The sequence below is a fragment of the Chelonoidis abingdonii genome, chromosome 19 (genome assembly GCF_003597395.2).
Source record: "Chelonoidis abingdonii isolate Lonesome George chromosome 19, CheloAbing_2.0, whole genome shotgun sequence".
Lineage (NCBI taxonomy): Eukaryota > Metazoa > Chordata > Testudines > Testudinidae > Chelonoidis > Chelonoidis abingdonii.
The window spans coordinates 14,012,526-14,024,693 of record NC_133787.1 but is presented as its reverse complement, the minus strand read 5'-3'; positions in this window follow the sequence as shown (position 1 = coordinate 14,024,693).

Sequence of the window (12,168 nt, the reverse complement as noted above, 5' to 3'; positions counted from 1 at the left end):
GAGACCTTCTCTTTGTATCATTCCTAATATCTGGCAAAACCCACAACTCTCACGCCTCTCTGTGTATTTATTGTAGGCCCCCAATTATGTATTTACCTTGCGTAGAGCAATGAAATCATTCTACTTGTTATTATAGTATGAAACCCCATTGCCCACTCCCCAGCAATTTCTTACGTTACTCAACCTACACCCTTTGAGATCCCGTACCCAAATACTCCCCTACCTACCAAAATCAAGAAAAGCCGTTCTATTCGTTACAACCCATTTCCTCTCACTTCTTCATCAGTACTCCAGCATTCCTTCATCCTAGCTTAACCCCCGATCTCTTGGATATTGCTCTCATCACTGTATACGAAATTCGGGGATATTCACTTCTTCTATAGTTGCCCAATACGCCTGCCCAATAGCATACAACCTCTCTCTTTCTGCCCGTAACCCACCTGGTTTGCAATCATTGCATCCTCCCCCAGCGACCTAAGTACCCCTCAGCCCAGATACCTCTCAATCGCCCTTTCGATGCAAATGGAAAAGCTTCGATGTGTATTGTTGTGGCGGAAAAGAAGGTTATCTCGGCGTGGGAGAGAACATCGGTTCGACACATAGTTCAGTTATTTCATCTCCATGCCCTTTCTATCGCTATTTTTCTACTAATCCCTCACTCACTCAACCCTCAATCGGGCCCAATTTAACTCATTTTTACCCTCCTCATTTTCACCCAACACTTGTCCTTACCTAGCCTCAGGTGTGAACCTGCCTGTCCTCTACGTTAACTCATAATGCTAGTTTCTAGGAAATTGTGTATTCTTTGCATGTCCCCTATGATCAATTTATCCCATTCCCCATTCCATCTGGAGAAGACTTTTGCCTAATCAAATGTTAAGCTTACGTCCCAGTAGAGAAGTCATTTTTTCACACGCTAGCCAAACCATACAAGTCTCTTCGACCCATTCACATTTTGAGCTCCCGTTCCACAGAGACACCGTCTGTTTACCAAGAGATATCCCAGACTGAGTAGTGACCGTCGTATCCTCATCGTGCATACGTCTTCTTTCGTTCTGAAACAACTACCACTAACACCTCTCTTTTTTAGTCCCAGTCCCGGCGATTACTGAAAGCATCACCAGCACAAGTCAAGGCACTACTCCACCTGTCAAACTCCAATGCCTGAATGTGACCAACGATCTGCTGAGAAACGGCAGATTTCAACATATCCATTACCATACCAAACTAGCAGCAGCCTGATCTTTATAACCTACCAGTCTCTTCTCTTCTTTCATCTTTTTCTCATTTTTCTTATCGATCCTGCACTCATCGACCACTCAAATCTCCCTCACTAATTTTCATCACTCTCAGATTGACAACCCAATTCCCTTTTACCTGATGTTAAATATCTGGCTATCCCCAGCTTCAAGGACAGTCTCTTCCGTGCTTTGTTATTCTGATTGCAGATAGATGTTATTATTATCTTATAACCTCTTTTCAGGCAGCCCTTGTTTTCTTGTTGGCTCTGTCCTCGGCCGAGCAATTACCCACGCCTTCGAATCTCTATCTGACTTTATCCGGTTTATTCTACAGACAGATTTATTACCATTGGGAAACTTCTTTCTTGTGTGTACTCAGAACAAGGCAACAGCACAAGCGGTTGCGTTGTGTGTCCAACAATATATCATGCGGTACATGCTCTTGCTTAGCCCATGCACACCAGTGTCATTGCTGGATGTGGTAAACAGAAAAAAAAGACAGGTGGGAAGCTCTTATCTACTGAGGCATCGGCAAGAAGTTGCCTCGGTATGTCCAGTCTATCTGAGCTTTGCTCAAAGAGTCGATAGCTTCAAGCATCTCTGCCAGGCCCTCTCCAGCCACTCCCCCAATTGATTGGTCCCATTTTCCAGCCTGATATCCTGCTGGATGTATTCTGGGCGATCCTTTTCGAGAAAGCACCAGGGAAAGTAGTACGGACGCATTCGTGCGACTTTCGACCTCGATGGCCTAATAGCAGTCTGTCTAGGTACACACCTAGAAGCTAACCAGTCTGTGTCCAGCTCCTAACCGAACATTTTCACCGCAGGGATCGTTGGCCCTCCTGAGATCTCTTTACGATTTCAGGATCAATTCCTCGCAGGCACCATGAGTTACTGTGAAAATATTCAATGGAGTGAATCACCTTGGTTGCACACCCATTACCACCACATAACCAATGCTCTCGTAGAAAGGTTTAATGGAAACCTTGGGGGCCATGAATCCGTAACTTCGTAAGATAACCACCCATGACTGGGACCTTAGTATTGAGCGTTGCTCTTTGCTTACAGGGCTGTAACCGCATCTCCAGTTAGGTTTCTCACCCTTGAACTTGTGTGCATGCCATGAGGTCAAGGCGCCTATTACATGTTGTGAACACCCAATGGGAAGGTATTTACTACCTCGCAGCGGACTAATCTTCTGATTTGTTGGCAATCTTTACAACACCCTCCCCTTTCTCTACGCCCTCGCTAGAGAAAACTACTGATACTCGGAGAGCAACAGCTCTGGTACGAAACATTAACCAGAGACCGTTCTCTAAGACAGGAGACTGGGTTTGGTCTTAAAGCGCAACAGTCCTAAGTGGAAATCCTGGGAGTGCCTATTCCCAGTTCAAGAGCGCCTGAGCTGTAACCTATCTCATAGCATTTCCGATTCCTCACTAAACCCAAGCTACCTGTTTAATTCTCTAACCCTTTTATCAGGACTTACTAAGGTGTCAGTACAGTCCAGGAGCAGAGACGCAAGTGGCCTTCCCTCTCGGGCCCTCCGTGATGCCTCTACTATGACGGCAGAAAGGCCGCCAGCGGAAGAGCGTGAACCTCTCAACCACCTGTGAACGTCTGCAGCTGCCAATCAATATTCCAGGAGCTGTGCACCAAACTTCGCACCATTGTTCTCAGGTCCACTCCTAGTCTGATCTGAACGGGCATACTACTCCATCGACACAGGTAATGCTCACCCATTAGAAACACCACCCTACGGGTTCCCTCTCACGCACGCTGCTATACAGCGGAAATCCCAGAAAGCACCAGCATGGTATAATCCCGCTCATCTACCAGTGCTACCTTATGGGCATCTCCAGTAGTCTCTGCGGTACCCAACAGATGGGTAAATACGTCCTTTTGTGTGGACTACCGTAAGCTAAATCGGTGACTCGTCCAGACAACTATCCAATGCTCCGCACGATGAGCTATTGAATAAGTTTGACTGTGCCCAGTTCATCCTCTCCTATAGACTTAACCAAGGGGTACTGGGCATAGTCCCACTGATGACCTTGCCATGGAAAGTCAGCATTCGTCACCCCGCAGGGTATATGAATTTAAGTGTACTTCTCTTTCGGCTGCGCAATGCACCCGTACCTTTCGAGACTGGTAGTATGGTCTACTCTATAGCAGACTGGAGAATATGGGGGCAGTTTCCTACCATGATGTGGCCATTTTTTCTGACTCCTGCCGCACACCTATGAACACCTGGAAAGTCTTTACCGTATCAGGCCAAGCAGACAATCTGTTAAGGCTCACAAGTGTCCAAATAGCCAAAACAGAGTACTTACCTGCACATCAGGGGTCGAGAATCCATAAACCCCTACAGGTCTAAGGTGGAGCTATTCCAAGCTGGCCTGTCCAAAGTCAAACAACAGGTCCAATCTTTCTAGGCTTGGTCCGGACTTACAGGCGATTTTTGTACCTATCCTTACAGCCAAATCGCCTCACCATCTACACGACCTGACCAATAGCCCCAGCAACTCACTTAAATGGACTGACTTGGAGTGTCAGGCCTTTACCCAACTAAGTCGACGCTCAACGTTCTACCCTGTGCTCAAGTGCCCCAGACTTGCAAACCATCCTAGTAACCACCGATTCTATCTGACTGTATTAGGAAGCAGTTCTTAATGCAGGAAGGACCGTGCATCAGAACTTCCATCCGTCTGTTCCTTCAGCAAGAAACTATCTGTAGGGAAGTTCACTGGTCAGTCAGTGAAAAGAATGCATTGCACATTGTTTACCGCCTAGAATAAGCTTACGCCCATATCGTTTGGGACGCCGGTTCAGCTACAACTACCATCTTCTCTAAAGTGGCTTCATACAGCAAAAGCACAACAAGAAACACTTCGTGATGTCTAGCTCACCAAATTTTGATTTTTCGAAATTCGACACATTGCAGGAGCTCTATACAAAGTAGTGATGCACATCTCCCGTGATGAGTTTCCCAGTAACTACACTGGTTAAACTTTCCTGACAATTTGTTGAAGTCTTGTACTTTGCATGCTTTGTATTTCTATTGCATGTGTTGTATTCTCTGTTTAGTTTAAAGTTTTAGTAGAATCACCTCCAGAAAGTTTCTGACTTCGGTGATTGGCGGCGTGTCATAAATGGATAGTATAAGGTTAAGTTTTTTACCTGAAAAGAGACCGAACACTGATCAGAGACCATCTGGAACTGATTGTTTAATCAGGGCCGATTTGCTTAACCGTTGTTTGTGTCTTCTTAGCATGAGGAAACAAGTTCTTCTTCAATTCTTCCTAACTTCTTCTCAACATCTGTATAGTACCAGAACCGCAAAGTTATCCTATGATGTCTTTGGTTCTTTACCTGTATGTATTTGTGGTTTAATTGGTCTATCCTTTAAATCAGACTGTTCTTTAATTTCTTATACAGCAAGCCTGTATTGAGTTTCTTAATGCAGAGATTGTTTTATATCTCTTTCTTTTTTCTTCATAAAGTTTTCTTCTTAAATCCTTGTGTATAATTCTTCCTAGGAGCAAGGAATAAAAGCCACTTGTGGGCCTATTTTCCATATTTGCGTCCAGGGAAGAGCCGACTACGCGGAAGAGACGAAAGAATTCTCTCTTCTCTGTCGTCTCAGTTTTTTCCCTCTTCCCGTGGCAAGGGGGTGCAGAGCCCACTGCTGTGGTATTTTGCACTCATTCTCCTGAGGAAGCAGAAAAGCTGTTTTCTTGGTTCACCACAGGTATAAATCACATCTTAACGCTGAGGCCAAGCCTGATGAAGGGCTGGAGGGTTATTTCCCTGCTCTTTAGCATCCAAAGGGATTGGGATATTTCCTGCTGTTTGGTGTTGTCCGCCCAAGGCGAGGGTTTGGACGACCAGATAGAGAGGAAAGGGGTGAGGTCAGGTCTCCCCTAATAAGTTACATATTACGCTTCTTGACCTGGTGGCAGCCCAAATACCCTCGCCAAGCTGGTAGTGAGCTTGGGGGAGTTTCAGGTAAGCTCCCAGACTTTTGGACGCAAAAGTCCAGGGTTGGGACAGGACCAGGCTGTGGACGCTAAAGTTCAGGTCTGGGACTGGGAGGCTAGATTACCACATCACCTTACACAGGCCTGATCCTAAGTCCACTGGAATCAATGAGGGTCTTTCACTGGGTTCTCTGAGCTTTGAAACAGGCCCCAAGTACATTAGAAAACTGCTTTGGATGAGCCAAATTTTCTGCTATCATAACTCCATGGATTTCATTGTTTCAGTGGCATTACACCAGCAGAAAATTTGGCCCAGTGACTTGCTGGGTGAAATCTTGGCTCCACAGAAGCAATGGGAGTTTTACTATTGATTTTACCCACTGACTAATGAAGTTAAAACTGATTATACCATGGGCTGATCCAGCACCCAGTGATTTCAGTGGGAACATGATCAGGCCTGAGGTCAGAGTACTCCATCTAGGAGGCCAGTGTCACCCTCCTACTAAGCTAGTATTCTCTGATGTGTTCCTTAACTGCAATATGGATTCTAATTCTGAAGTGGATTCCCCCATGACTATCTTGCAAGCAACACATGTGGAGCTACACATACATCTGTTAATTAATTCACATTGGTCAACTGCTATGAAAAGAACTAATTGGGACAAATTCAGCCTTGGTACCACTCCACTGATTTGCTCAGAACTGACTAAGTATTATTAAATTTTTATTGCTATTCTTATTCAAAGTTGTTTAATTTTTACATGCCAGCTAGCAATCTCTGGCCAGATTTTCCTAGGTAAGGGGACATTATTTCAGGCATTGTGTTTGCGAGAGAGAGAGAGAGAACAAGGTTGTCCAATCATTTATAGTAACGCCAGTATCCTGAAACTGTGTCACCATGAGTTCCAGCCCTCACTTTTTCATTGCAAATGTACAAAATAGCCTTAAACCTATCTGTTACAATAAGAGGAGAAAGTCTATACATCATAAGCATCACCATTATTATCTATATGCTGGTTGTGCCCAGAATGGGCCATATACTGCTCACACGCTAAAGTCCCTGCCCTGAAGAGGCTATAATCTAAAATGACGAAGTATAAAAGGTCAGAAGGGACACAATGAAATATATACACAGTTTTATATATGTTATATACATTATTCTTGTTAATAAATACACATCAGCTATAGCTAGCTGCCTCTCCTTTTTGGCCATTTTCTTGTAGGCCTCAAGGCAGAAATGGGTCTTGAGGGATTTGGAAGGAGAGAAGCTACATGGATCAGTTTCAGGTGGGCCTTCCATGTAGTTTGGAAACAGGTGCCAGGACAGTTGTGGAAAAAGAGTGTGGAGAAGGTTGTCATCACTGACAAGACAGAGAGGATGGTGGGGAGAGCTGGGATAAGAAAAAGAACAAAAGTAGGGAGAAGCAGCACTGGAGAGGACCTTGAAGGTTAATATGTAAAGCTTCAACTTGATGTAGTTGGTAGCACCACTACCAGGCTCTGTAGTATAGTATAACTTTTTCTCACTCTGCCACTTGGATATGTCACAATGCTGCTTTTATAAAGCTTTAATCCTGCATCCACTGAAGTCAAGGGCAAAGCTCGCATTAACTGCAGTGATGCAGGTTCGGACCCTATGGATGTTCTTTTTCATGATAGTATCTCAGCACTCAGTAACACCAGTCAGCAGTGACAGCTGCAGGGGCATTGCCGTGCCATGCACCTCTAAGTCAGGGTAGGTAGCTAAAATGGAACACGCTGCAAGTTTACAAGGGTGGGACTCAGGCTGTAACTTTTATGTATTTACTTTGGCACTTCTGAGAGTGACACAGAGAGCACGTACCCGCGTACACATAGGTGAGGGTGATGATACCTGACTGCAAATTTATTTTGGATGTGTCAGGCCACTTGCTGTTTTTAATAAAATGATATCAGTGTTCAAATGGCCTAGATATCACAGATATAGTTTATTGATGTAAGCCAAACTTTTCAAAAGTTACCTGATTTTCACATGTTCTGGACGCCCACAGCTCCAGTTCAACTGGAGTTAGGTGCAAGGAACCTTAAATTGAGTAACCAAAATCACAGGCTATTTTTTAAAAAACATTTTATCATACCAAGTAGGTACATTTTGTGAGGTTCACTGAAAGCCAGAAGAAACTTCAAATAGGCAATTATGAAAGATGGCTATACTTTAGTATACAGAATTTATTTTTTCATTGCTTTATGTTAATGACAAGTACTTGTTTGCTCTCTGTGCACCTGGGGCTGGATTATTAAAAAAAGAGCTCTGACTTTGAAGCAACAATACACTTTCAACTTTTCAGATATCACCAGAGACTATAATGCTGCAGTGTTTGGAACATATATTCCCCTCATCTTCATTTTTGTGAAGTCTCTTTATACAGGATTTAAATATTTGGTCAAGACAATATCTCTGAGAACTGAGACGAACACCAGTACAAGGACAGACTTTTCAGACCCTTGCACACAAAAAATGCAAAAGTAACATTGAGCATGACTAAGCTTGCAAATAACAAGTTAGATGGCTATTTTACTTCACGGTTGTGATGTGTACAATCACTGTACGAGCATAAAACATAGGTGTATATATTTGCCTGCACATTTGCAAATGAGGCCCCGGAGTGGTTTGGAATAGAAACTAATAAAAGGAAAAACATCAACATGGAAAATTCTTGTTCCTTCTGTCCTTGCTCCATGTCATCTTCAGTATGTTGTTGTTATTGAAGGACTATTTCTGTAAAAAGATACATTTTTCAATTAGGTTTTAATCCAGCAAAGCATTTATGCAAATGTGTAACTTTAAGCACGTGAGCAGTCACGTCAATGAAATTACTACTCATATGCTTAAAGTTACACATGTGCTTTATTGGATCAGGGCCTTGGGCTTAGCTACACACAAAAGTTGTACAACTTTAACTATACCAGTATAGTAATAGAAGTCCACCTACACCAGTGTGGATGCAGTTATACTGATACAAAGGTGTTTATATGAGTATAGTTAATTCCTAAGCCATCTACCAATTTCATTTTTTCAGTTAGGAAAAAAAAAATCACATCTGTGCTCAATGCAGTTAAATCAGTACAAAAACTGTATGTAGACTGAACTGGTGGTAAAGAAGTTGAAAAAGTGAATACTCTGTGTGCTTGGACAGAAAACATCATTGAAAATATTTCCTCTCTACTCTGTAGTAGAGATAAATAGAGTGTACATCACAGGTGTTTAGTAATTAACTGTCAGAAAAGCTCATCCAAAGCCATACATCCTTGTTAGATTTTAGTGTTTTAAAACAAAACAACTGTCTCTTTTTTCTGTCCCTCAGACCCAACCCTCCTCAACCTTCAAAAACAGGAATTCGTTGGTGGTTGAAAAGACTTAAGCATTTTTCAGTTGAAGGAATTTTCATTTTTCAAGCTTTTTCATACAGCAGCTGACTTTTAAGAACTGTTTGTTTTTTCTATCCAGTGGCACAGACAAAGCTAGTGATTGATTTTCGAAGGTCGCAACTTGCATCGCTAACTTGTGTGCCACACATCAAATGGCCAGTTACACATCGAACTGGGGCCTTGAAAGTGCAAGCACAACAACAGAATAGGCAATTTAGGCATGCAATTGCATATACATTTTGTTCACCTAGGGCCAGATCCAGCCTTAATGTAGCTGCTATGAGTTTTTCCATTTTTTCTGTTCATTAAAAGGTGCATCAAGTAGTTAATTTCTTAGAAAATCTGACCCCATCACTGCTGCCAGCAGGGACAGCTCCAGGCCTCAGCACGCCAAGCTTCGGTGGAGCTGCAGGACCAGTGGACCTTCTGCAGGCATGCCTGCGGGAGGTCCACCGAAGCCACAGGACCAGCGGACCCTCTGCAGGCATGCCTGCGGGAGGTCCACCGGAGCTGCAGGAGCAGCAACCGGCAGAGCGACCCCTGCGGCATGCTGCCGTGCTTGGGGCAGCAAAATGTCTAGAGCTGCCCCTGGCTGCCAGCACTGATTTAATCCAGGAGTCCTTTGCTCAAGCTATGCTCTTCCAAAACCAGTTTGCATGGCTAACTTGAAAGACCATGTGTTAATGGCTGGTAAGTGATGTACAGTTAGTAAAATATCCTCCCTGTTACTAAGCAGGAAGACACATAAGAACATAAGCACGGCCATACCGGGTCAGACCAAAGATCCATCTAGCCAAGTATCTGTCTACCGACAGTGGCCAATGCCAGGTGTCCCAGAGGAAGTGAAGCTAACAGGCAATGATCAAGTGATCTCTCTCCTGTCATCCATCTCCGTCCTCTGATGAACAGAGGCTAGACACCTGTGCACATACATGTACTGGAAGATTTTCTGAATTGTTCTCACTCTGCTATAGTGATCCTATTACCAGGTAGAACAAATTTATTATTTATATTTCACAGGCAAACCAAAACCCAAACCAACCAAACAAAAAATAAAAAACAAGTGCATTTTATTTGTGCCAAAATGCTAGGTCTGTTCTTTACCAATTAGATTTGTGAATTAATCTCTTCCGCTGATGGTTTAAAGTGTGTATTTTGAGAATAGTTTGTTCACAAACAGTACAATTGTCCTATTTTACTTCCATCTATTTAGTCTATTAATGCAGGCGACTACTGAGTGTGCATTTTCCTGTAGCAGAAAAACTTAAGGGTGTACCAAGAGACTACAGTGATAAATGACATGTACATACTGTGTCATATCCAATTCACTCAAATTGACTGTGCACTGCATTATGCTGTTAGTGCATGGAAGATCAATAAATATGGAGCCAATCCAACAAGGCTTTCTCTATTCCCATCCAATTCTAGTAGGTCTGAGACAGATCATGCTACTATGATGTGTATGCTGCTGCTGAAGGGGGCAGGTGGTGCATAGACACCATTCAAACTTGGCCTATTCAATCCAAACTCCTCTAACTCTCCATTCATGCATAGCAAAACACCATCTGGTCCCATTTTGCCTCCAGCAATCACAGCTGACCAAAAACGATAATAACAGCTGTTGCAAAACAAAAGCCAAACAAAGGGGAAAGGGAAAGGTTAGAATGAAGTCCAGTGCTGAAAAATACTCCATGAAGTGAGAAATGGAAAAGGAGCCATTCAAATGTCCAAACCCCATTGAAAGGAATCAGCGCCAGACTTCTGGTTAAACTTGAGATATTTAATCCATCTGGCTAGAAAAATCTTCAAACCACAATGGTCAGGTGATAATCTATAGCTGAAATTATGCTGCATAAAGGTATTTAAAGCCTTTGTTCTTTGAGTTGGAAACTAATGACCCCGTGTCAGCTAAAAATTAAACCTCCTTATATTCTTTAATCATATGTCAGCCTTGGTTAATGTGAAAGTAGAATGTAGTTAACTGGGGTGATAAAGTATCTAAAACCTTGGGAAATGAAGGGGGTAGTTAAGTACTTGTTAATGATAGGAGTAAAAACTTTATTTAATAGGTGTATGACACCAAAATCATTAGGCATATTTCATGTATGAATTGTATATTAACAGTTGTATTTCTGACCTCTAACAGCAAAATTATGTACTCAAACCTGGAGCATATGAATGCTAACTTGTACAACTTGAAACACAAGATGTTCTGCAATATGCTGCTGTGGACCATGTGAAATGTAATTTTGTAACAAGTAGGGAGAAAGTAGTTTTCCATGATTCAAATCTTGACATTTAATATGTACAGTTCTGCTTAATGATTAATGTTTTTAACTGCAGTAATTAAAACTATTTTTCCTGGAATTGACTATCAATAGTTCAGCAGCACTGAATCAAATGGGATACCACCCAGGATTTATGAAATCATTTAAGGAGCGTAATAACACCTGCTTCTAACAGCAAATAGTTGAAAACAGACTTCAGTTGTAATTAACGCTTATTACTAGTGACATTTTTCCAACAATACTTGATAGGTCTTCAAAATGACAATTATAAAACTAATACACAATTACTGTCACATGGAGTTGAACAATTATTTTTGAAGACAGTTGTCTAAAAGTTTTAAAATAGATTATAAAATGGTTCCCATTGTTATGTAACGTTGGTTAAAACTGACACAGAAAAATCTCTCACTGGCAACCTCTGCTGTGACATTTTTAATGCATGCAGACTCTCTCGTGTGTGGAATAAACCTTCTCCTTCCCAGACGTAATTAGATAGCATAGTAAGGCTATTTCGAACACTGGTACCTGTCAACTAACACCTATTATGAAATACTTCAATTTATACATGACTTTTTCTGCTCCAAGAAATCTATAAATTTATAATTAGAATCTCCTGCTGTTCAATATTTGTACATAATAAACAAAGTACTAGATTATGAAATATTGAAAGCTGAATTCATTATTAATAACTCACAATATATAGTAAATCTTCACACAACTATAACTGCAACTTTTTAGGAATCTATATTCCATTTTGTTGGGTTCTGTCTTGAGCTCAGTAGCCATGGACACCACCTCTAACATGCTCATTCTTTTCAGATTAGGATTCTGCTCAGGCTTGACACTTGCTGTTTTTAATTTTCATTTTATCATAAGCAGTTTTAGACTGTTGCCAGTGGTAATTTGCAATTTTATCAAGACCTCTTCATTATAGTTTCTGACAGGACAGATGCTGTAATTAATCATGCAAGACAACTGGGGATAGTAGTCACAGTGCACTTGTACTGCAGCTATTATGGGGAAAGAAATCAGAGAAAGAAAAAAAGAATTATTTTCCTTCTCAAGAATAAGAATGTATAAAAAGCACCAGCATCTTGACAGTACAGTAGAGGAAGATTCCAAACCTGCCACGTGATCTGCTTATGTTTTTTACCCCTATATATCACTCAGTGCTTATATGCTAAAATATGCAAATAAGAAATAGAGATGAGTTCAGGGTTTTTATATCCAGGGTTTTTAATCAGCCTGTTA